The sequence below is a fragment of the Pseudophryne corroboree genome, chromosome 6 (genome assembly GCF_028390025.1).
Source record: "Pseudophryne corroboree isolate aPseCor3 chromosome 6, aPseCor3.hap2, whole genome shotgun sequence".
Classification (NCBI taxonomy): Eukaryota; Metazoa; Chordata; class Amphibia; order Anura; family Myobatrachidae; genus Pseudophryne; species Pseudophryne corroboree.
In genome coordinates, this window is record NC_086449.1 from 360227937 (window position 1) to 360250902 (window position 22966).

General features: G+C 44.5%; 1 long non-coding RNA gene across 1 annotated transcript; it reads right to left on the minus strand.

Annotated features, from left to right (window-relative positions):
- Window positions 1-485: 485 nt before the first annotated feature.
- Window positions 486-9246, minus strand: LOC134932322 (uncharacterized). Its single transcript, XR_010179306.1, has 2 exons — window positions 8749-9246; window positions 486-7098 (listed from the first exon to the last, which is right to left on the minus strand). It is a non-coding gene; the product is annotated as an uncharacterized LOC134932322 (long non-coding RNA).
- Window positions 9247-22966: the final 13720 nt, after the last annotated feature.

Sequence of the window (22966 nt, forward strand, 5' to 3'; positions counted from 1 at the left end):
ATTCTTAATCCTTTGGGTATTATCTGGTGGGAGAGATACCTTTCCAATGTTACCATCTCCCACCAGATTCTGCTCTCCCTCAGAAGAGTCTGTTCCAATTTTTTCATGATGCTATTCAAATCCTCATCTACCAGGACTATTGAATTGCCGTCCTCTCTAAAAACATAATCAAAGGTGGACTTCCTATTTTCTCTACATTTAAACATATTTATAGCAGCACCCAGATGACCCCAATGGGAAATACAAACAAATGAATAAATACAATCGTGATGTGATCACAGCAGGTGCGCTAAAGGACAGTGTGCAGCCGGACAGTCGTACCCAAAACGGAGGATTTCCCGTCACCTCCACCAAGAGTCAATACACACAGAAAAAAAGGGTAAACTTATCTGGCGCTACTGTTAAATGGATTTCCTTTGTCACTAATCCTCCAATTTTTCAATCGTTCAATTCGTATCCAGCCAAAAACAAAATGGAATTGGATATAGTGAAGTATAGTTTTTAATATATATTGCGCTGAATATCACATAAAAATGGCACAATAAAATGTCACAATAAAAACCACATAAAAGCTTCACACATAACAACATAAAACAAGTGTTAGCCTTGATGCCTGTGATTTATAATGAAATTACCAGAAGCAGCGAACTGACAAAGCAGTTCAGTCACAGCATGTCTAATGTGAGTCCCGGGCTCCCACTGATGTTATGACCACGCCGGATCAGCTTATCTGGATCTCATCAACCACAGTCACGTCCAGCTGCCCAAGTTGTAAATGTCCCTGCTTCCAATGCGTTTCCACCCCTACACTGGGGTCTTTTTCAAGGAATTCCAGGATGTATGTGTGAAGCAATCCTCAGTAACTATTTAAAAGGCAATCACCCAATAGAAACTCTTGTTTCCCAGCTGATACTAATAAAATGATGAAACTACATTTCCCATGATGCTTCTGTTTTAATGATGCTATTTCCTCTCCATTACGTCACTTCCGCCCGGGTTTCTGTGCAAATAATTATGAAATAAAATTTAACCTCTACAAAATACCTAATAATACATACAGAGCCCAGTGTAGTTATACCGGAACTTCCTATCTCTAAACAATGTGTGATTAATAATGAATTTAAGCTTCTCCATGCTACTAGAATACTTGTTGTAATAGCAACCTCACTCTTCATCCGTCGCGTCATATCCGTTTTGGTTGCCTAGGCAACCGTTATATCGGACCGTGGCGGACCCCATATCTCCATATATACTAACTAGTTTATTATTGTAGATGTTCCTGATCCTAAAAATTATGATCTACACAGTGACAATCCTACATATGTTCCTTGTCGCCACAGTGCGTGTTGCCGTGGCAACCGCACTCACCGTCCGTCGCGTCACTTCCGTTTTGGTTGCCCAAGCAACCACCCTACGCGATCATGGCGGACTAGATATCCTGGGCCGTCTTCCCCTTTCTGTCACTCAATCAAATTGTGCCTATATCGTGCAGCAATGATACCTCCTATTTCAGACATAAATCTACATAACAATAATAATCATATCCCTCATGTCCATCACGTTATTATCCTTTTCAATTCCCTTAATGCCCATGCAATTATCCACATAATTGACCCCATACATCTGTCCATATAGTTTTTCCATAGTCCAAATAAAGGGATCATGTTCCTCCAAAATCTCATGTAGTTACTTTCACAAGCCCATCGATCCTGATATAAATTCTCCATCATAAATTCCATGGTTATTCTGTATTGATGTAATCCATCCTATATCTATGTATTTCATTGTCAGATAGGATCAGGATACATTGTCTCACAGTCCAGAACTTCCATATATCAATATCATAATATATCCATAGCATCAGGATACTAAAAGGCAAAACATATTATAAATATATAATCCAATGAACACCATAAATATAACCAAAATCTCCCCCTGTAATGTCCTCAAAGGGATCCTATCTCTATGATTATGCATCAACCCTTCTCGAAAAAAATTTCCTTAGGAAAAAAGGTGAATGATATTATTAGAAATCATGAATTATTTATAAGTTTGTCGTGATCAGGACCCAATTTCACAAAAACCACTTTATTTCAAAGTCATTGTTGAGAATAATATTTTAACCTGCTTTTTGCTTTTCAAGTAATGCATCTAACATTCATACAAGCGCTTTGCTAATACTTTATTCTGTAAAAATAAAGCAGCCAGTATTTACCCTGCACAGAAAAAAAAATAACCCACCTAAATCTAACTGTCTCTGCACGTTATATCTGCCACCCCTGCAGTGCACATGGTTTTGCCCAATGGCTAACAAATTTGCTGCTGCGATCAACTCTGAATTACCCCCAATATGCGGCACAGGAGAGCGTACCCCACAGGGCAAACCCTGTACAAATTATTTGGATTAAATATTAATAACCCCTTTATTTGGAGTTAATAACATACAGCACAGGACAGCACCACTGGACTTATTCGGCAGTACCACTGGACTTATATGGCAGTACCAATAGACTTATACGGCAGTACCACTGGACTGGACTTATATGGCAGTACCACTGGACTTATATGGCAGTACCACTGGACTTATACGGCAGTACCACTGGACTTATACGGCAGTACCACTGGACTTATACGGCAGTACCACTGGACTTATACGGCAGTACCACTGGACTTATACGGCAGTACCACTGGACTTATACGGCAGTACCACTGGACTTATACGGCAGTACCACTGGACTTATACGGCAGTATCACTGGACTTATACGGCAGTGCCATTGGACTTATACGACAGTACCACTGGACTTATCAGGCAGTACCACTGGACTGGACTTATATGGCAGTACAGCTGGACTTATACGGCAGTACCACTGGACTGGACTTATATGGCAGTACCACTGGACTTACACGACAGTACCACTGGACTTAGACGGCAGTACCACTGGACTTAGACGGCAGTACCACTGGACTTAGACGGCAGTACCACTGGACTTAGATGGCAGTACCACTGGACTTAGATGGCAGTACCACTGGACTTATACGGCAGTACCACTGGACTGGACTTATATAGCAGTACCACTGGACTTATACGGCAGTACCACTGGGTTGGACTTATATGGCAGTACCACTGACTTATACGGCAGTACCACTGGACTGGACTTATATGGTAGTACCACTGGACCTATACGGCAGTATCACTGGACTTATATGGCAGTATCACTGGACTTACACAGCAGTACCAATGGACTTATACGGCAGTACCACTGGACTTATACGGCAGTACCACTGGACTGCACTTATACGGCTGTACCACTGGACTTATACAGCAGTACCACTGGACTGGACTTCTACAGCAGTACCACTGGACTTATACAGCAGTATCACTGAACTTATACGGCAGTATCACTGAACTTATACGGCAGTACCACTGTACTGGACTTATACAGCAGTACCACTGGACTTATACGGCAGTACCACTGGACTTATACGGCAGTACCACCGGACTTATACGGCAGTACCACTGGACTTATACGGCAGTATCACTGAACTTATACGGCAGTACCACTGTACTGGACTTATACAGCAGTACCACTGGACTTATACGGCAGTACCACTGGACTTATACGGCAGTACCACCGGACTTATACGGCAGTACCACTGGACTTATACGGCAGTATCACTGGACTTATACGGCAGTATCACTGGACTTATACGGCAGTACCACTGGACTTATACGGTAGTACCAGTGGACTTAAACGGCAGTACCACTGGACTGGACTTATACAGCAGTACCACTGGACTTATACAACAGTATTACTGGACTTATACGGCAGTACCAATGGGCTTATACGGCAGTACCCCTGGACTTATACGGCAGCACCCCTGGACTTATACGGCAGCAGCACAGGACACCACCACTGGACTTATGGCAGCACAGGACACCACCACTGGACTGATACAGCACAACACAGCACCACTGCACTGAACTTATACAGCAGCAGCACTGGACTTATGGCAACGCAGGACACCACCACTGGACTTATGGCACCGCAGGACACCAGTACTGGACTGATGCAGCACAACACAGCACCACTGCACTGGACTTATACAGCAGCAGCACTGGACTTATGGCAACGCAGGACACCACCACTGGACTTATGGCACCGCAGGACACCAGTACTGGACTGATGCAGCACAACACAGCACCACTGCACTGGACTTATACAGCAGCAGCACTGGACTTATGGCAACGCAGGACACCACCACTGGACTTATGGCACCGCAGGACACCAGTACTGGACTGATGCAGCACAACACAGCACCACTGCACTGGACTTATACAGTAGCACTGGACATATGGCAGCACAGGACACCACCACTGTGACTGGACCGATGCAGCACAAGACGCCACCACTGGACTGATGCAGCACAACACAGCTGGCGGGAAGTCTCGAGCCGGGCTCGGGACGTGAAGTTCGGTAGGGTTCGGTTCTCAGAGAACTGAACCCGCTCATCTCTATAGAATAACCATATACAGGTTGAGTATCCCATATCCAAAATGCTTGGGACCAGAAGTAGTTTGGATATTGGATGTTTATGTATTTTGGAATAATTCCATACTATAATGAGATATCATGGCAATGGGACCCAAGTCTAAGCACAGAATACATTTATGTTTCATATACACCTTATATACACAGCCTAAAGGTTATTTTAGCCAATATTTTTAATAACTTTGTGCATTAAACAAAAATTGTGTACATACACACAATTCATTTATGTTTCATATACTCATTATACACACAGCCTGAAGGTCATTAAATACAATACTTTTAATAACTTTGTGTATTAAACAAAGTTTGTGTACATTGATCCATCAGAAAACAAAGGTTTCACTATCTCACTCAAAAAATTCTGTATTTCAGAATATTCTGTATTTCGGAATATTTATTTGGATAAGGGATACTCAATCTGTATATCTGTTGCTGCTACTTTTAATATGTATGATATATTTGTTAATAAATTGTCTTTTTAAAAGCCTTGAGACATTTCTTAGTTTGTGTGATTGCAGCTAGCTCTGTTTCAAGAAAAATAGATGCTTGCAGATTGTGGAGAGACTTCAGTGACCATGCAAATTTAAAAGTGCCAGTATGTCATACCATCTCATACCAGTGCACTTCAAGCTATTTCTAAATTTCCACTTTGACCACTGCCTCTTAGTTGTCATAGGATCCGGTCAGCATACCAATGTTCGGGATGCCGGCAGTTGGAATACTGACGCCAGAATCCCAACACTGTTCAGAAGACAGACGCTGGGATCCCGACATGGATCATAATGCCGGCGCCGGAATGCCACCTGCGGCAGGGCCAGATTGAGCCTTGGAGGGGCCTGGGTCACTTAAGATGGGGGATCCGAGGAAAGGGAGGGGGTGTATTTTAGATTGTGTATATTACATTTAAACCAATAGTATATATTAAATTTAAAGTAATTGTTTTATAATGCCTGGGTACTGTTTATAGCTCTACTAATTGAAAGACAACTATTTTATAAAGTTATCTTGTAGTGGAATAAAGACAATTTACACATCGAAAAATTAATTCTATAAGTTATCTTGTCACATGTAAGAAAAGCAGCAGCCTCTGTGCTACTTACACACTGGGACAGGACTCCGGAGGACTCTCTGTGTGTGTCCCTCTCTACACCTCAATGCTCTCATTAGATAACAGGTTACACAGGATCCAGACACTCAGGAGGAGGAGAAGCTGGGTCACTTACACCCCCCCCCCCCTTCTTATCTCTCCTCTGGTCGGGAAGCTCCATTGGTAGCTTATGAAACCTAATACTCCTGTGTCTCTGCCTGCACTGCATATTGCTCTGCTCGTATTCTGGCTGCATGGTTCTGCTGCTGAATAAGAGGGAGAGCTAGTGATGTCAGTGTGCATCGGCCAGGGGGCCCCCTGCACACTCCCCTTTTAATCTGGCTATGACTGCCAGCATCCAGAACGTAAGTATGCCGAGGAGGTTATGCGCCAGGGGGTGGAGGTTAGGTTTAGACTGTGGGGGGAGGGTTAGGGTTATGCCGTAGGGGTGTGAGGGGTAGGTTAGGGTTAAGATTTTTATGTTGCTAATATGAACGGGGTGTGCTGCAGATATGGGGGATGTCCACTCCTCTTTTTAAATGATTAGAATAAGGTAGGTTAGGTAACCTAACTGCGCTAGCACCCCTCGGTGTCTGATTCCTCTAGTCTGGCTTGTTAAAGCATTTGTGGTGTAATGATTGTTATCTAACAATGTAATGCAACAACTTTATACGGTTCTGATACCTTTACTTATGATAAATTTGTATGGAGTATGCATATATATATATAAACAGTGCATTCATGCATGAATGGATATTGCGTTAATTAGATCTGTAAAATACTAGGTGCAAAAAATTACTTCAATTCAATTGAAAGTTCTGTGGGCTCAGCATAAAATGCAAAGATGATGTGAGATGTCCAATAATCAATAATGATCACTATCGGTGGTAGAGACCGGCATCCCGTGTCTCTACAGTGGCTAAAAGTCTGTATGGTCTTGAGTGCTACTGTTGCGGCCATTCGTCTTAGACAGTGGGACTTGGGCAGCGTTCAGGATAAACATAGGTGCTCCGGGCTGATTCCGCTCTGGGTGCCGTGCCTGCTTCCTCGGTTGGTATTGTTCCAGACTTCCACGGAGCTTGCGACCTGCACCTGGCTCGTCGTTGCCTGGGGAGGGAATGTGCCGACTCCGGCTCTGCAGAACCTTTTGTCGGACACACCCCCTAACTTGCAGAGACTCACCTTTTGTTCTCCTTTGTACGCCACCCATCCGTGCTTTCCGCTTGCAATGTTTCTTGATGTGCTGGTTATGTCATTGTAAACCCGGCACCGGGGCTTCTTAGGAGTATCAATGTCCTTAGTATCCATTCTTCTGGGTACTCTGTGTCTGTATCTCTGGCTCGCTGGCCTTCCTCTGGGAGTCTGTGTGATTATATGAGCATAGGAAAGAAAGGAAAGTAGAAGACTCTTGTTGGGGAGCACTCTAATACAGACAGACTGATGTGGTCAAATACCAATAACTGGATAAAAAGAAAAATACTTTAATAATTTCTCAAAAATGATAATAAGGAGTTCAATAGATGCCTGATATATGTTAGTCAATAACACTGCGAGAATATAGAGAAAAAGTGTATCACAAGGCGTCATACAGTTTCTATCATAGGTTCAGAGGCAGAACTCTGGGAGGCAACGGAGTCATCTGCCGCCGGGCTCCTGCTCTGAAGAGGGGCACCTCTCCTCCCATTCTGTGACACCATTGAATTAAGTTAATTGATATCTGTCGCTGTCTTTTCAGTGGCCGACTTCCTCACTGGTCCCTGCACCTTACAAATCACACCCTCTTTACTATACTGAATATACACATTTTACAAGTGTCATACCCAGGATTAGAACCCACAACCTGTTACACTGGAAGCAGTCACCTTACTGATGAAGCGGTTTGCTCCTGTATAGGAAATATGAGAATCTTAACTATATGAAATTACTTCTCTGACAATTACATGTAACTTTATATAGTTAGAATTCTCATGATTCCTGTACAGGAGTAAATAGCTCCATCAGTAAAGTGTCTGCTGTCAGTGTAACAGGTCATGGGTTCTAATCCTGGGTATGACTGCTAAGAATTGTGTGATTTAAAATAAAAGACAAATAAATGTATAAATACAGTATATACTTTTTTTCAGAACACTACACACACACGCACACATGCACGCACACATTTATTTATCTTAATATAGGAAATAGGGGGGTCACCAATATTTATCTTGCCTCCGGGCAACTGGGACGAACTTACGCCACTGCATAGGTTAATCTTATAGCAGCAATGCTGGTCAATGATTGGTTACCTAATGATGACTGATAGGTGCTGAGCCTATCACAGTGTTGTGTCTATTGCAATAGGACAATCCGTTGTGATTGACAGCTGTTAGAACCAATCAATATTTTTTTATATATCTGCTCAGTTATTTCTATGAATTGAATCTAATAGTATTGCTATTACTGAGCAGCGTAAAGATTAAGAAAATTATTAATTAGGATGAGTTAAAAACAGGGGCATTAAGTTACAGGTATTAGCTAGATAATGTCAATAAAACAAGATTATGATGATGTTGATAATCGGACTAATAATGAAGCATATATTTAAAAGAAAAAGGTATTATAAATATATATTAGTTATGATAATACACTACTATACTAATAAACGTGATTATTATATACTGGGTTAAGCTATAATAATTATATTGAATATTGTGTGTGCTTAATGTGTTGAGTGTATGAGTGAATAAGGTGTATGAGTGTAGTAAGAAATTTACCTATAGTATATTAAAAAATATATGATCTTGGGGACGGGCCTGGACGTTGCTTAGAGAGGCAGTGCAGCCTCAGAGCTCCAGCTAGGAGACGTTTAAACCTTCTAATTCCTGCTGGTCCCTGCGGTTAAAATTACCCCTTTTGACTCTGCCCACGGCTGTGGACAGTATATTGAGCTCAGAGACGCCGGCGGGTGGCTCCTCTTGCCGTTTTACAATTGGGGCCTGTGTCCCGTTTTGAAGCCGGGACCTCGAGTTTGGAGCCTCCCCGGCAGTGAGCTCCGGGATCGGCGCGCGCCTGTACCGGGACCCGTGGCGGCTTCCCCTCTCCCCTGTGACGACTCTCTCACCATCTCCTACCTGCCTTAGACCCCTGGGAGCATCCGTGTGGAGGAGGATCCCCTTGTTTGCCCTCCAGAGCCGAAGCAGCAGTGTGTCATCCTCTGCTTGTGTCCCTGCCGGCGGCCATCTTGCTGCACCAGGACTCAATGTAAGTGACATTGTTCTGCAATAGCTCCCGCCGCACAGACCACAATCCCCACTGCTTCCTCAAACCTCCTCCTCCCCCCCTCAGTATACCTAAGCACTTATCCCCTGTGGCCCTAAGTAGCCGGAGGCTCATCCTGCAGTTTAAGCCTGCTGCGTCCTCCCCAGGATCCGGGAGCCGTGGCCTATATTTGCAGTACCGTTCTGCTGGATGCGCTTTGGCGGCGTGGAGTGCTGCTGTCTGCTCTCACCTGTCTGCTCCCACTGGTATCAGTAACGGTGTGTGGCCCCGATCATCCCCACCCGCACTGGTGCTACAGGGGCTCATAGACAGCTAAATCCCTCGTAAGTTTGCCTTACTGACACCCGCCGGAGGGCTCCGTGACGGCACGTGGCCACTCCAACAGGTCGCACCACCAAGGCACTGGCAGCGGCCCAATAGAAGGAGGTCGGTGATCACCTTTAACCTACAACTTCTACAGAGCTCACTTTCATCCCGGCTGTGGTATTGTCCTGAGTGCTGTTCACATATGCCTACTCCTTCCACCATATTTTCAAGCTACCTACTCTGCAGTCATCTTTTCTCACAAGCTGTGACAACTCCGCAATGTGATTGTTCCTCACTCCTCCCACCGCCACTCATGTTTGCCTAATCGACATGTACTTGTTGCTATTGTGACTGAGCATACCTGTTTCATATCCAACCTTTGGTTCTGGCCATATAGATGCACCTTTCGTCTGTTAACTGGATACATTCCCGACACGAGAAATGCCTCCCAAAAAGAACAAAGACCCGGTGCCTCCCAAAATCTCCTCCCCCCCCCCCAGAAACCCCTTCAAATCTCTCCATTACAGAGCATCTCCTCTCCGCCTACCATGCCAGATCCTGTGATGTCGAGTGTCCTGTCATCCACACTCGCGGTATCAGGAGTTGACTGCGAGTCTGATGCGCCCCTGACTGTGAGATCCCTCTGCCAGATCCTGTCTGCTTATAAATCGGAGCTCTCTAAGGATTTAACCTCTGCTGTCCGGGAGGTCAAGACCGAGTTAGTGGCGATTGGGGACAGGACCGACCACTTGGAACGTAAAGTGGAAGAACTTGTCGCCTCCCATAACGAATTGATCACTTCCCACGACTGTCAACAGCAAGGTCTAGAACAGTTTTGGTCTAAATTAGCGGATATGGAGGACAGATCTCTACGCAATAACATTAAGATCAGGGGCATCCCTGATTCAGTTACTAACTCTGAATTGGAGTCCTATGCCATCGCCCTATTCAAGAAGCTCCTTCCCGCTGCAGATATGGCAGAGCTCCTGATTGACCGTTTCCACCGCCTCCCTAGGCCCAGCACTGTTTCTTCTGATCTATCTAAAGACACCCTCCTCCATGTGCATTTCTTTACGGTTAAAGAACGTATCATGAGAGCTGCTAGAGAATCCAAAAATTCAGATACCCTTGGGGGTCTTCAAATTTTCCAGGACTTCTCTGCTGCCACCATTGCAAAGAGGCGTGCCTTTACACCTATTACCCTTGCTCTTATGTCCCATGACATCCACTACCGCTGGGGATTTCCAGTCAAACTGATAGTCTCCTATGAGGACTCTACCTACATCATCTCCTCCCTCGATGGGGGAGTCAAGTTGCTATAAGATTGGGACATTAGTGTTCAAAAGTCATCTGCACCACCCCGCACTTCTACTATCCGTCAGGAATGGTCGAACACCTGAACTGTTTGATCACACTACCAGGTCCTTTCAAATCTCTTTTCGGCTCTCTGAAGTTATAGACCTCTTCCCCTCTACTGAGAGGGGAAGGTTCCATTGACTATATTGTCCACTCTAATTTTTGACTTTTACCCAGGTCTATTTGTTAGAGGCTTACTCTGTCACTTGTTACCCTATATCTGTTATTCTATGAGGGTTATTTGTTGTTACTTAGGTTTATTTTTGATCTCAGGGGAATAGCTACTTAATGTAGATGTTCACGGTTGACTGTATCTTGTTGTTCCCTATGCCCTCACCTACAGCTCCATAGGATTAGCTCTACATGTTTATATATATATTTTTTATGTTATACTAGAGCGGTGGTGCCTGCTTCGCCTGCCCGCCTCCAACTTTTTCTATACTACTGCAAGTTACTACACTTTTTCCCCTCCCCTGCAGTAGTCATGCAGGTCCAATGTACCGGACCTTTTTCTGTTTACCTACTTATCCCCCGGTTTGAACCCTTTTTACAGACCCCCCGTATGCCTCCCTTCCCACCGAGCTCCAGACTCATTGCTATCCTCGTTTAACAGTGGTACTTTGATTTTTGGTTCATTTACACTTACTATGTTCAGTACAGATTCCTGCCTCTCATTCTTGATATGCATTATCAATGCTGAACCTCCTCTTTCTTAATGTTAAGGGACTGAATTCACCTAACAAACACAGACTAGCCCTCTCTTCCACCAACAAAGGGCAGATGTTGACGCGCTGCAAGAAACCCAGTTCTCCGCTAATCCCCCACTTTTTAAGAATAGTAATTTCCCCGTGGGATATCACGCAAATGGCCCGTTTAAGCGTAATGGGGTGGCTATCCTTTTTAGCAAGAGTGTTTCCTTTGTCCTCCACTCCCAAATCTCAGACAAAAGTGGCCGCTACCTGATTCTTATGGGTCTACTAGATGACAAACCTGTTACACTGGTATGCCTCTATGCCCCTAACTCTAACCAAGTACCATTCCTGCGTAAACTGTTTCTACCAATTCGTAAATCGCTCAAGGGCTCCCTGGTTGTCTTGGAGGACTACAACTTGGTTTTAGACCCAAAACTAGATAAATCTCGTCATCCATCCCATCCCTTCTACTCAATCTGGTCCCTCTTTAGCCTTTCGTAATTTACTCACAGAGTTTGATCTATTCGATATCTGGAGGACTAGTAATCCCTCAGGGCAGGAATATACTTTCCACTCCTCAGTCCACAACTCCTACTCTAGAATAGAATTAATTTTATGTGATAAATGGTCTCTCCAGAGAACCAAAGACATTGACATCTTACCGATTGCTTGGTCTGACCATGCCCCCGTTCTTTGGAAATGGAACCTTCATGACACCCATAACCCCTCTAGACAGTGGCGTCATTTTCCCTATCTCCTAAGCAATCCTCTCTCCAAAAAACGTATCCTTGATTCCATAAACTATCTCGCTACTAATTCCCCCCCTTGATACCTCCACTATAAACCACTGGTGTGCCTTTAAAGCTGTTACCCGTGGTGCTGCCATCCAAGCTGGTGCTACCTCAAGAAACAAACCCTCCAATTACAGTCGAAATTGGAAGCTGAATTGATCGATCTCGAATCACAGAACATAGCCAACCCCTCTAGAACTCTTAAAAAGGAACTCTCCAATATTCGTAGCCAACTCCAAAAATTGGCTCTTGCTCGTACCCAAGCAGCATTAAATAGGATGAGGCAGAAGTTTATATTCTAGGTAATAAATCTGGCAGGATGTTAGCCCGTAAACTACGCGCTCAGCAAGCTATGAACAAGATCAAATTAATCTACTCTCCCTCCAAACAGAAAGTCCTAAACCCTAAGGATATTACAAACCACTTTGCGCAATATTACGCCAAACTCTATAATTTGCTAGCTGATTCCTCGACCCCTCAGCCTACCCCCCTTTCTATTTCCTCTTTTCTAAACAACCTTTCTTTCCCCACTCTCACCCAGGAGCAACTATCCGCTCTTAATGCCCCATGGACTACTGCTGAACTCTTCGCGGCTATTAAGACCTCTCCCCGAAATAAGGCCCCGGGCCCAGACGGGTTTGTTACTGACTTTTATGCCACATATCAGGATGTCCTTTCTCCCCACTTGACTGCTCTCTTCAACAAATTCTCTGATCAAGGTACCCTCCCGTCAGAACTGCTAGAAGCGCATATAGTCACTATACCCAAACCCGGCAAAGACCCTGCCTACGTACACAACTATCGCCCTATCGCAGTGGTCAATTCTGATATCAAGCTTTACGCCAAACTGATTGCGACACGAATCAACCAATTCATTCTATTGCTGGTGCACCCGGACCAAACTGGTTTTGTACCATGAAGGCAAGCGTCGGACAATACGCGCAGAGTTTTTAACTTGATCGATTCACTCAGCCCTCCAATCCTCCTTCCCTTATAATTGGCGGAAAAACGATAAAATACCTAGGTATCAACATCCCTATTCACACTCCTGATGTCTTCACTTCCAATCTTTCCCCTCTAATAGTAACACTAGAGGCCCTAACAAACTCCTGGGTGTCATATGAGGTCTTCTGGCTTGGACGTATGGCTTCATTCAAAATGTCTCTCCTACCCAAACTCATGTACCTGTTCCGCATGATCCCATATAATTTCCCTAAAAAGGCTCTACAGACCTGCTCTTCTATGTTGACTAAATATGTTTGGTCTTCAAAACCTCCCTCACTGGCACATTCTAAAATGATATTGCCGTGGGCTTTCGTGAGACCTATATTTACCTAACATCTCTTCATATCAAGAAGCTTCTCTTCTAGCTTCCCTTAAAAATTATTTTACTACCAATGCCCAGGTATCTTGGGTGGAGCTTGAACAAATTCAGGCTCGCTCGCTCCCTCTTGCAGACCTATTTTGCATCCCTAGGACGTTCCGACCTGCCCTACCACACCTACTTCCATCCACACAAGCATCGCTTAAAGCCTGGGGCGAGCTATCCGCCACTCTACAGTCTCCCGCCTCCTACATCACCCAGATCTCCGTTATCACCCTCGCAACATTGATACCCAACCTAAATCTTTCTAAATGGAGACAAGTAGGCATCTTTTGTCTAGGTGATTTACTTGACGGACTTTTCTTGTTGCCCTTCTCAGCTCTTCAGCAGAAATTTTCCTTACCTGCTTCTGAACTTTTCCATTATTTTTAGGTCGCACACTGGTGGAAATCGATCCCTACAACCTCACTGACTCCAGACACAACCTCACAATTGGTTTTCTCTCGTCTTTCTTTAAGTAAATCATGGGGCGATATCTCATTCTGGTATAAACTTTTGATTACTCCTGTCTCACCCTCCAAATCTAATGCTCAATTGAAATGGGAATTGGATTTTGGCAGAACGCTATCACCACACGAATGGCGGAATGTTTTTCTAACCTCCCATTCCATGTCCCAATGTCTGAACCACACTGAAATGCATATAAAACTAATCCACAGGTTATACTTGACCCCAGACCGATTGCACAGATTTTGGCCCACCTGTAGCAATACATGTTGGCGACTGTGTGGAGCTATAGGTCACATATACCACATATTTTGGTCCTGCCCTGTAATTGCCAAATACTGGTCCGAACTGTTTGATTTGATCAATAATGTTCTCAGTACTCAACTTATCCCTGACCCAATCTTAGGGTTCCATATAGTTCCCACCCCCACGTCCCCCCTTCTAGCAGATATGTCTTAGGCCATATCTTAATAGCTGCTCGCACCAATCTAGCTCAGTTGTGGAAGCAACCTGTATCTCCTACTCTGCTAAAAGTTATCCACAAAACGAACCACCACTTCCTTATGGAAACTGAATATATCCCTTCCTCTGGCACCACTCCCTCCCCCATGACTCGCTGGTCCCTATGGCATAAGTTTGTTACCGCCGGCAAAGGTTCCCAGTACTTTCATAGCTCACCTCACTGTGGCCCATCTAATATTAATCTAATTGAACATCCTGTTCGTGATTTATGATCTCTATTGTCTACTTACTGAATATCTCTCTTAATATAAACACGATATCTGTCCTTTTCCCCGTAAATCCGGTAGTTGCAAGGTTTTATGTTTACCTCTGTCTCCTCCCTTTTCCTATGTTTCTGCATCTGTCTACCGAGTTCTATTGAGTTACAGTGTGTGCCTTTCAATGCAATATGACCGATACACTGTTAAAGCTCCTGTACCAAAGACTTTTGATTCTTAACGATATCTGAGTACCCGCCACATGAAGTTTGTCCCTTTTCTTCCCTTTTTCTTGGTATTCCTTTTTTCTATGTCTGCTCTCCTTGTTCCCAAAGTGCCTGTACAATTATTTTACTGGATGCTCCCTTCCCCATGTACCCCCCCCCCCCCCCTTCCTTCTCTACAATGTGTTATATTACACACCTCCTTTTTTATTTCTGTACCCCATAAAAATGTTTCTTTTTTTCAATAAAAACTATTGAAGTAAAATAAATATATATATATATATATATATATATATATATATATATATGATCTTAATCAGTGTATTGTTATACTTTTATGTTTACAGGTGTAATATAAATTTATCTAAGTGTTCTATGTAAAAGGTGCTAGTGTTAGTGTCAATTACTGCCTATTAAAACTAAACGAAAACACTGCAATTGTATAATAATAATCGGACTGATAACGAGGCATATATTTAAAAGAAAATGGTATTATAAATATATATTAATTATGATAATACACTACTATACTAATAAACGTGATTATTATATACTGGGTTAAGCTATAATAATTATATTGAATATTGTGTGTGCTCAATGTGTTGAGTGTATGAGTGAATAAGGTGTATGAGTGTAGTAAGAAATTTACCTATAGTATATTAAAAAATATATGATCTTAATCAGTGTATTATTATACTTTTATATTTATAGGTGTAATATAAATGTATCTAAGTGTTCTATGTAAAAGGTGCTAGTGTTAGTGTCAATTACTGCCTATTAAAACTAAAAGAGAACACTGCAATTGTATAATGAAGAGGGCAGAATGTAAACAATTTGTCAAAGCAATAGTGTACTAGCCCAAAGTGAAAATGTAAATAAAACGGATTAGTCTATGTGTGAAATATATTGAGCTAACCTCAATATACTGGAGTTCACAGTGATAAAATATAAGTATTAAAAAGGTTAACCATATCAGTGCAATGGGGGCAGTTGCGATTGATTCTACTACAAGTGATATTGAGTAGTATAGTAATGTAATATTACATAGTATTACAAACAGACAGACGGGGTTGGAGGTTACCCCGAGAGTTAATAAGTAAATCTTGTATATTCAAGGATTAATCTTAGATGGTTCTAATAATGCCAGTAAAGTTACTTGGGTTTTTTAACTAAGAAAAACCCCATAATTGATGTTTTCGTACATGCCAGAAGGGTGATTCCTAGGTTGATCCTTTCCAATCCAAAAGCTCTCAATTCCTCCCATCTATTGTCATGGTAAGCATAGAAGTGATGGGCTACTGTCGTGAGTTGTTTCATTTTAGCTTTGTCTGAGATGGCATTACGTATGGATCCAATATGTTCCAAGATGCGCTGCTTGAATGGTCGTGTAGTCATACCCACGTATTTTTTTATTGCAGCTGCATCTAATACAATTAATGACACCTTCCATGTGGCAATTCATATAATCAGTGATTTTAAGTTTCTTCCCATATTTATCCTACTTCTTTCTCTAACGTCCTAAGTGGATGCTGGGGACTCCGTAAGGACCATGGGGAATAGCGGCTCCGCAGGAGACTGGGCACATCTAAAGAAAGCTTTAGGACTATCTGGTGTGCACTGGCTCCTCCCCCTATGACCCTCCTCCAAGCCTCAGTTAGATCTCTGTGCCCGAACGAGAAGGGTGCACACTAGGGGCTCTCCTGAGCTTCTTAGTGAAAGTTTTAGATTAGGTTTTTTATTTTCAGTGAGACCTGCTGGCAACAGGCTCACTGCATCGAGGGACTAAGGGGAGAAGAAGCGAACTCACCTGCGTGCAGAGTGGATTGGGCTTCTTAGGCTACTGGACATTAGCTCCAGAGGGACGATCACAGGCCCAGCTTGGATGGGTCCCAGAGCCGCGCCGCCGGCCCCCTTACAGAGCCAGAAGGCAGAAGAGGTCCGGAAAATCGGCGGCAGAAGACGTCCTGTCTTCAACAAGGTAGCGCACAGCACTGCAGCTGTGCGCCATTGCTCTCAGCACACTTCACACTTCGGTCACTGAGGGTGCAGGGCGCTGGGGGGGGGCGCCCTGAGACGCAATAAAAACACCTTGGATGGCAAAAAAAATGCATCACATATAGCTCCTGGGCTATATGGATGCATTTAACCCCTGCCAGAATCCATAAAAAAGCAGGAGAAAAGTCCGCGAAAAAGGGGCGGAGCCTATCTCCTCAGCACACTGGCGCCATTTTCCCTCACAGCTCCGTTGGAGGGAAGCTCCCTGTCTCTCCCCTGCAGTCACTACACTACAGAAAGGGTTAAAAAAAGAGAGGGGGACACTAATTGGGCGCAGTATTAACTATACAGCAGCTATAAGGGGAAAAACACTTATATAAGGTTATCCCTGTATATATATAGCGCTCTGGTGTGTGCTGGCAAACTCTCCCTCTGTCTCCCCAAAGGGCTAGTGGAGTCCTGTCCTCTATCAGAGCATTCCCTGTGTGTGTGCTGTATGTCGGTACTTTTGTGTCGACATGTATGAGGAGAAAAATGATGTGGAGACGGAGCAGATTGCCTGTAATAGTGATGTCACCCCCTAGGGGGTCGACACCTGAGTGGATGAACTGTTGGAAGGAATTACGTGACAGTGTCAGCTCTGTATAAAAGACAGTGGTTGACATGAGACAGCCGGCTACTCAGCTTGTGCCTGTCCAGACGTCTCATAGGCCGTCAGGGGCTCTAAAGCGCCCGTTACCTCAGATGGCAGATATAGACGCCGACACGGATACTGACTCCAGTGTCGACGGTGAAGAGACGAATGTGACTTCCAGTAGGGCCACAAGTTACATGATTGAGGCAATGATAAATGTTTTACACATTTCTGATAATACGAGTACCACCAAAAAAAGGGGTATTATGTTCGGTGAGGAAAAACTACCTGTAGTTTTCCTGAATCTGAGAAATTAAATGAGGTGTGTGATGATGCGTGGGTTTCCCCCGATAACAACGGATAATTTCTAAAATGTTATTGGCATTATATCCTTTCCCGCCAGAGGTTAGGGTGCGTTGGGAAACACCCCCTAGGGGGGATAAAGCGCTCACACGCTTGTAAGGGCTCTACCTTCGCCTGAGATGGCCGCCCTTAAGTATCCTGCTGATAGAAAGCAGGAGGGTATCCTAAAAGGTATTTACACACATACTGGTGTTATACTGCGACCAGCAATCGCCTCAGCCTGGATGTGCAGTGCTGGGTTGGCGTGGTCGGATTCCCTGACTGAAAATATTGATACCCTAGATAGGGACAGTATATTTTTGCCTATAGAGCATTTAAAAGATGCATTTTTATATATGCGTGATGCACAGCGGAATATTTGCCGACTGGCATCAAGTCTAAGCGCGTTGTCCATTTCTACCAGTAGAGGGTTATGGACACGTCAGTGGTCAGGTGATGCGTATTCCAAACGGCATTTGGAAGTATTGCTTTATTAAGGGAGGAGTTATTTGGGGTCGGTCTTTCAGACCTGGTGGCCACGGCAACAGCTGGGAATTCCACGTTTGTACCCCAGGTCGCCTCTCAATGAATTTCAGCGCGCAGTGGGCTCACTCGCAAGTAGACCCCTGGATCCTTCAGGTGATATCTCAGGGGTACAAATTAGAATTCGAGACGTCTCCCCCTCGCCGTTTCCTAAAGTCGGCTTTTCCGATGTCTCCTTCTGACAGGGAGACAGTTTTGGAAGCCATTCACAAGCTGTATTCCCAGCAGGTGATAATCAAGATACCCCTCCTGCAACAGGGAACGGGGTATTATTCCACACTGTTGTGGTACCGAAGCCGGACGGCTCGGTGAGACCGATTCTAAAATCTTTGAACACTTACGTACAGAGGTTCAAATTCAAGATTGAGTCACTCAGAGCAGTGATTGCGAACCTGGAAGGAAGGGGACTACATGATGTCTCGGGACATCAAGGATGCTTACCTTCATGTCAAAATTTACCCTTCTCACCAAGGGTACCTCAGGTTTATGGTACAGAACTGTCACTATCAGTTCAGACGCTGTCGTATGGATGGTACACGGCACCCCGGGTCTTTACCAAGGTAATGGCCGAAATGATGATATTCCTTCGAAGGAAGTGAATTTTAGTTATCCCTTCCTTGGATAATTCCCTGATAAGGGTAAGATCCAGGGAACAGTTGGAGGTCGGTGTAGCACTATCTCAGGTAGTGTTGCGGCAGCACGATTGGATTCTCAATATTCCAAAATCGCACCTGGTTCCGACGACGTGTCTTCTGTTCCTAGGGATGATCCTGGACACAGTCCAGAAAAAGGTGTTTCTCCCGGAGGAGAAAGCCAGGGAGTTATCCGAGCTAGTCAGGAACCTCCTAAAACCGAGCCAAGTCTCAGTGCATCAATGCACAAGGGTTCTGGGTAAAATGGTGGCTTCCTACGAAGCAATCCTATTCAGCAGATTCCACGCAAGAACTTTCCAGTGGGACCTGCTGGACAAATGGTCCGGATCGCATCTTCAGATGCATCAGCGGATAACCCTGTCACCAAGGACAAGGGTGTCCCTCCTGTGGTGGTTGCAGAGTGCTCATCTTCTAGAGGGCCGCAGATTAGGCATTCAGGACTGGGTCCTGGTGACCACGGATGCCAGCCTGCGAGGCTGGGGAGCAGTCACACAGGGAAGGAATATCCAGGGCTTATGGTCAAGCCTGGAGACATCACTTCACATAAATATCCTGAAGCTAAGGGACATTTACAATGCTCTAAGCTTAGCAAGACCTCTGCTTCAAGGTCAGCCGGTGTTGATCCAGTCGGACAACATCACGGCAGTCACCCACGTAAACAGACAGGGTGGCACAAGAAGCAGGAGGGCAATGGCAGAAGCTGCAAGGATTCTTCGCTGGGCGGAAAATCATGTGATAGCACTGTCAGCAGTATTCATTCCGGGAGTGGACAACTGGGAAGCAGACTTCCTCAGCACGACCTCCACCCGGGAGAGTGGGGACTTCACCCAGAAGTCTTCCACATGATTAAAAACTCGACAGGTATTGCGCCAGGTCCAGGGACCCTCAGGCAATAAGCTGTAGACGCTCTGGTAACACCGTGGGTGTACCAGTCAGGGTATGTGTTCCCTCCTCTGCCTCTCATACCCAAGGTACTGAGATTGATAAGATGGAGAGGAGTAAGCACTATATTCGTGGTTCCGGATTGGCCAAGAAGGACTTGGTAACCGGAACTTCAAGAGATGCTCACGGAGGATCCATGGCCTCTACCTCTAAGAAGGGACCTGCTCCAGCAAGGACCCTGTCTGTTCCAAGACTTACCGCGGCTGCGTTTGACGGCATGGCGGTTGAACGCCGGATCCTGAAGGAAAAAAGGCATTCCGGATGAAGTCATCCCTATCCTGATCAAAGCCAGGAAGGATGTAACCGCAAAAACATTATCACCGCAATTGGCGAAAATATGTTGCGTGGTGCGAGGCCAGTAAGGCCCGACGGAGGAAATTCAACTGGGTCGATTCCTACATTTCCTGCAAACAGGAGTGTTTATGGGCCTGAAATTGGGGTCCATTAAGGTTCAAATTTCGGCCCTGTCAATTTTCTTCCAAAAAGAACTAGCTTCAGTCCCTGAAGTTCAGACGTTTGTAAAAGGGGTACTGCATATACAGCCTCCTTTTGTGCCTCCAGTGGCACTTTGGGATCTCAATGTAGTTTTGGGTTCCAAAAGTCACATTGGTTTGAACCACTTAAATCTGTGGAGTTAAAATATCTCACATGGAAAGTGGTCATGCTGTTGGCCCTGGCCTGGGCCAGGCGCGTGTCAGAATTGGCGGCTTTATCCTGAAAAAGCCCTTATCTGATTTTCCATTCGGACAGGGCGGAATTGAGGACTCGTCCTCAGTTTCTCCCCAAGGTGGTTTCAGCGTCTCACCTGAACCAACCTATTGGTGGTGCCTGCGGCTACTAGGGACTTGGAGGCCTCCAAGTTGCTAGACGTTGTCAGTGCCCTGAAAATATATGTTTCCAGGACGGCTGGAGTCAGGAAATCTGACTCGCTGTTTATCCTGTGTGCACCCAACAAGCTGGGTGCTCCTGCTTCTAAGCAGACTATTGCTCGTTGGATTTGTAGTACAATTCAGCTTGCACATTCTGTGGCAGGCCTGCCACAGCCAAAAATCTGTAAATGCCCACTCCACAAGGAAGGTGGGCTCATCTTGGGCGGCTGCCCGAGGGGTCTCGGCTTTACAACTTTGCCGAGCAGCTACTTGGTCAGGAGCAAATACGTTTGTAAAATTCTACAAAATTGATATCCTGGCTGAGGAGGACCTGGAGTTCTCTCATTTGGTGCTGCAGAGTCATCCGCACTCTCCCGCCCGTTTGGGAGCTTTGGTATAATCCCCATGGTCCTTACGGAGTCCCCAGCATCCACTTAGGACGTTAGAGAAAATAAGAATTTACTTACCGATAATTCTATTTCTCATAGTCCGTAGTGGATGCTGGGCGCCCATCCCAAGTGCGGATTGTCTGCAATACTTGTACATAGTTATTGTTACAAAAATTATTATTGTTGTGAGCCATCTTTCAGAGGCTCCTCTGTTATCATGCTGTTAACTGGGTTCAGATCACAGGTTATACGGTGTGATTGGTGTGGCTGGTATGAGTCTTACCCGGGATTCAAAATCCTTCCTTATTGTGTACGCTCGTCCGGGCACAGTATCCTAACTGAGGCTTGGAGGAGGGTCATAGGGGGAGGAGCCAGTGCACACCAGATAGTCCTAAAGCTTTCTTTAGATGTGCCCAGTCTCCTGCGGAGCCGCTATTCCCCATGGTCCTTACGGAGTCCCCAGCATCCACTACGGACTATGAGAAATAGAATTATCGGTAAGTAAATTCTTATTTTTATCGTTTCTAGGTGTCTACAAGCTTTTCACTGGCCTCAAGGATATGTTCCTACTGTTGTAGTTTTCTTGTTAGATGATCTCTGAAAATGGATATGTACTAATTGGTCTTTTAAGTTCCTAGATCTGCGCCAGCTCCTAGAGACTCGTGGACCAAGTTTCTCAGATAATGTGGGATCTATGTGCAGTATAGCCCAGTGCTTCTGTATTGCATAATTTATCTTCCTCCACCCTTGGCAGTAATTTCCAACAAACCTGATGGTATTTTTTTTTGTGTTTTGTCCTTTTTCTTGAAGATTATATCATCTCTTCAGATAGTTTGTGCATTTCTTGAGGCGTTCTTTATAGAGGTGTTACTATACCCTCTTTCGCGTAGTCTTTGGGCTAACTCCACACTCTGTGTCTTAAATTTTTGGTTGTCCAAGCAGTTCCTGCGAAGACGCAGGAATTCCCCTTTAGGAATATTTTCTATATTGGAGGGGGGGGGGGGGGGGGGTGGAATGAGAGCTAGTCTGGTGCAGTAAGGTGTTAGTTGCTGTAGTTTTACGGTACAGACTTGTGGCTACCATCCCTTCTTGATCCTTGTAAATTACAAGATCCAGAATGGGTAATTCTGTTTGACTAATATTGTGAGTTAAACAAATATTCAGATTATTATCATTTAGATGTTCTATAAACCAATGTAGTCGCTGTAGGTCGCCTTCCCAGATCATAAAGATATCATCTATATATCTTGGCCACATAACGATATTAGATGTAAAGTGATCATTAGTAACTTTGAAGACAATCTCTCTTTCCCACCCCCCAAGAAAGATGTTCGCATAGGTGGGCGCACAGGCAGCCCCCATGGACGTCCCTCTAGTTTGGAGGTAAATTTTGTCGTTGAATGTAAAGAAATTGTAATGCAGTACGAAGTGCAACAATTTAATAAGGAAAGAGTGGAAATCTACCCAACCCTCAGTGTGTAGGAAGTATTCCACTGCTGCAAGTCCATATCTATGGCCAATGGAGGTGTATAAAGTTTCCACGTCCAATGATACTAAAAATTGGTTGTCCTCCAATCTTATATTGTGTAATTTTCTGAGTATATCCGCCGTACCTTGGGTGTAGGAAGGGAGACCGAGGACAAAGTGCCTGAGATGTAAGTCAAGGAAAATACTTGCTCTTTCTGTTAATCCCCCTATGCCAGATACTATCGGTCTTCCAGGGTCTGAATATTTTTATGTACTTTTGGCAGCATATAATAGGTCGGAACTTTCGGATTCTGAAT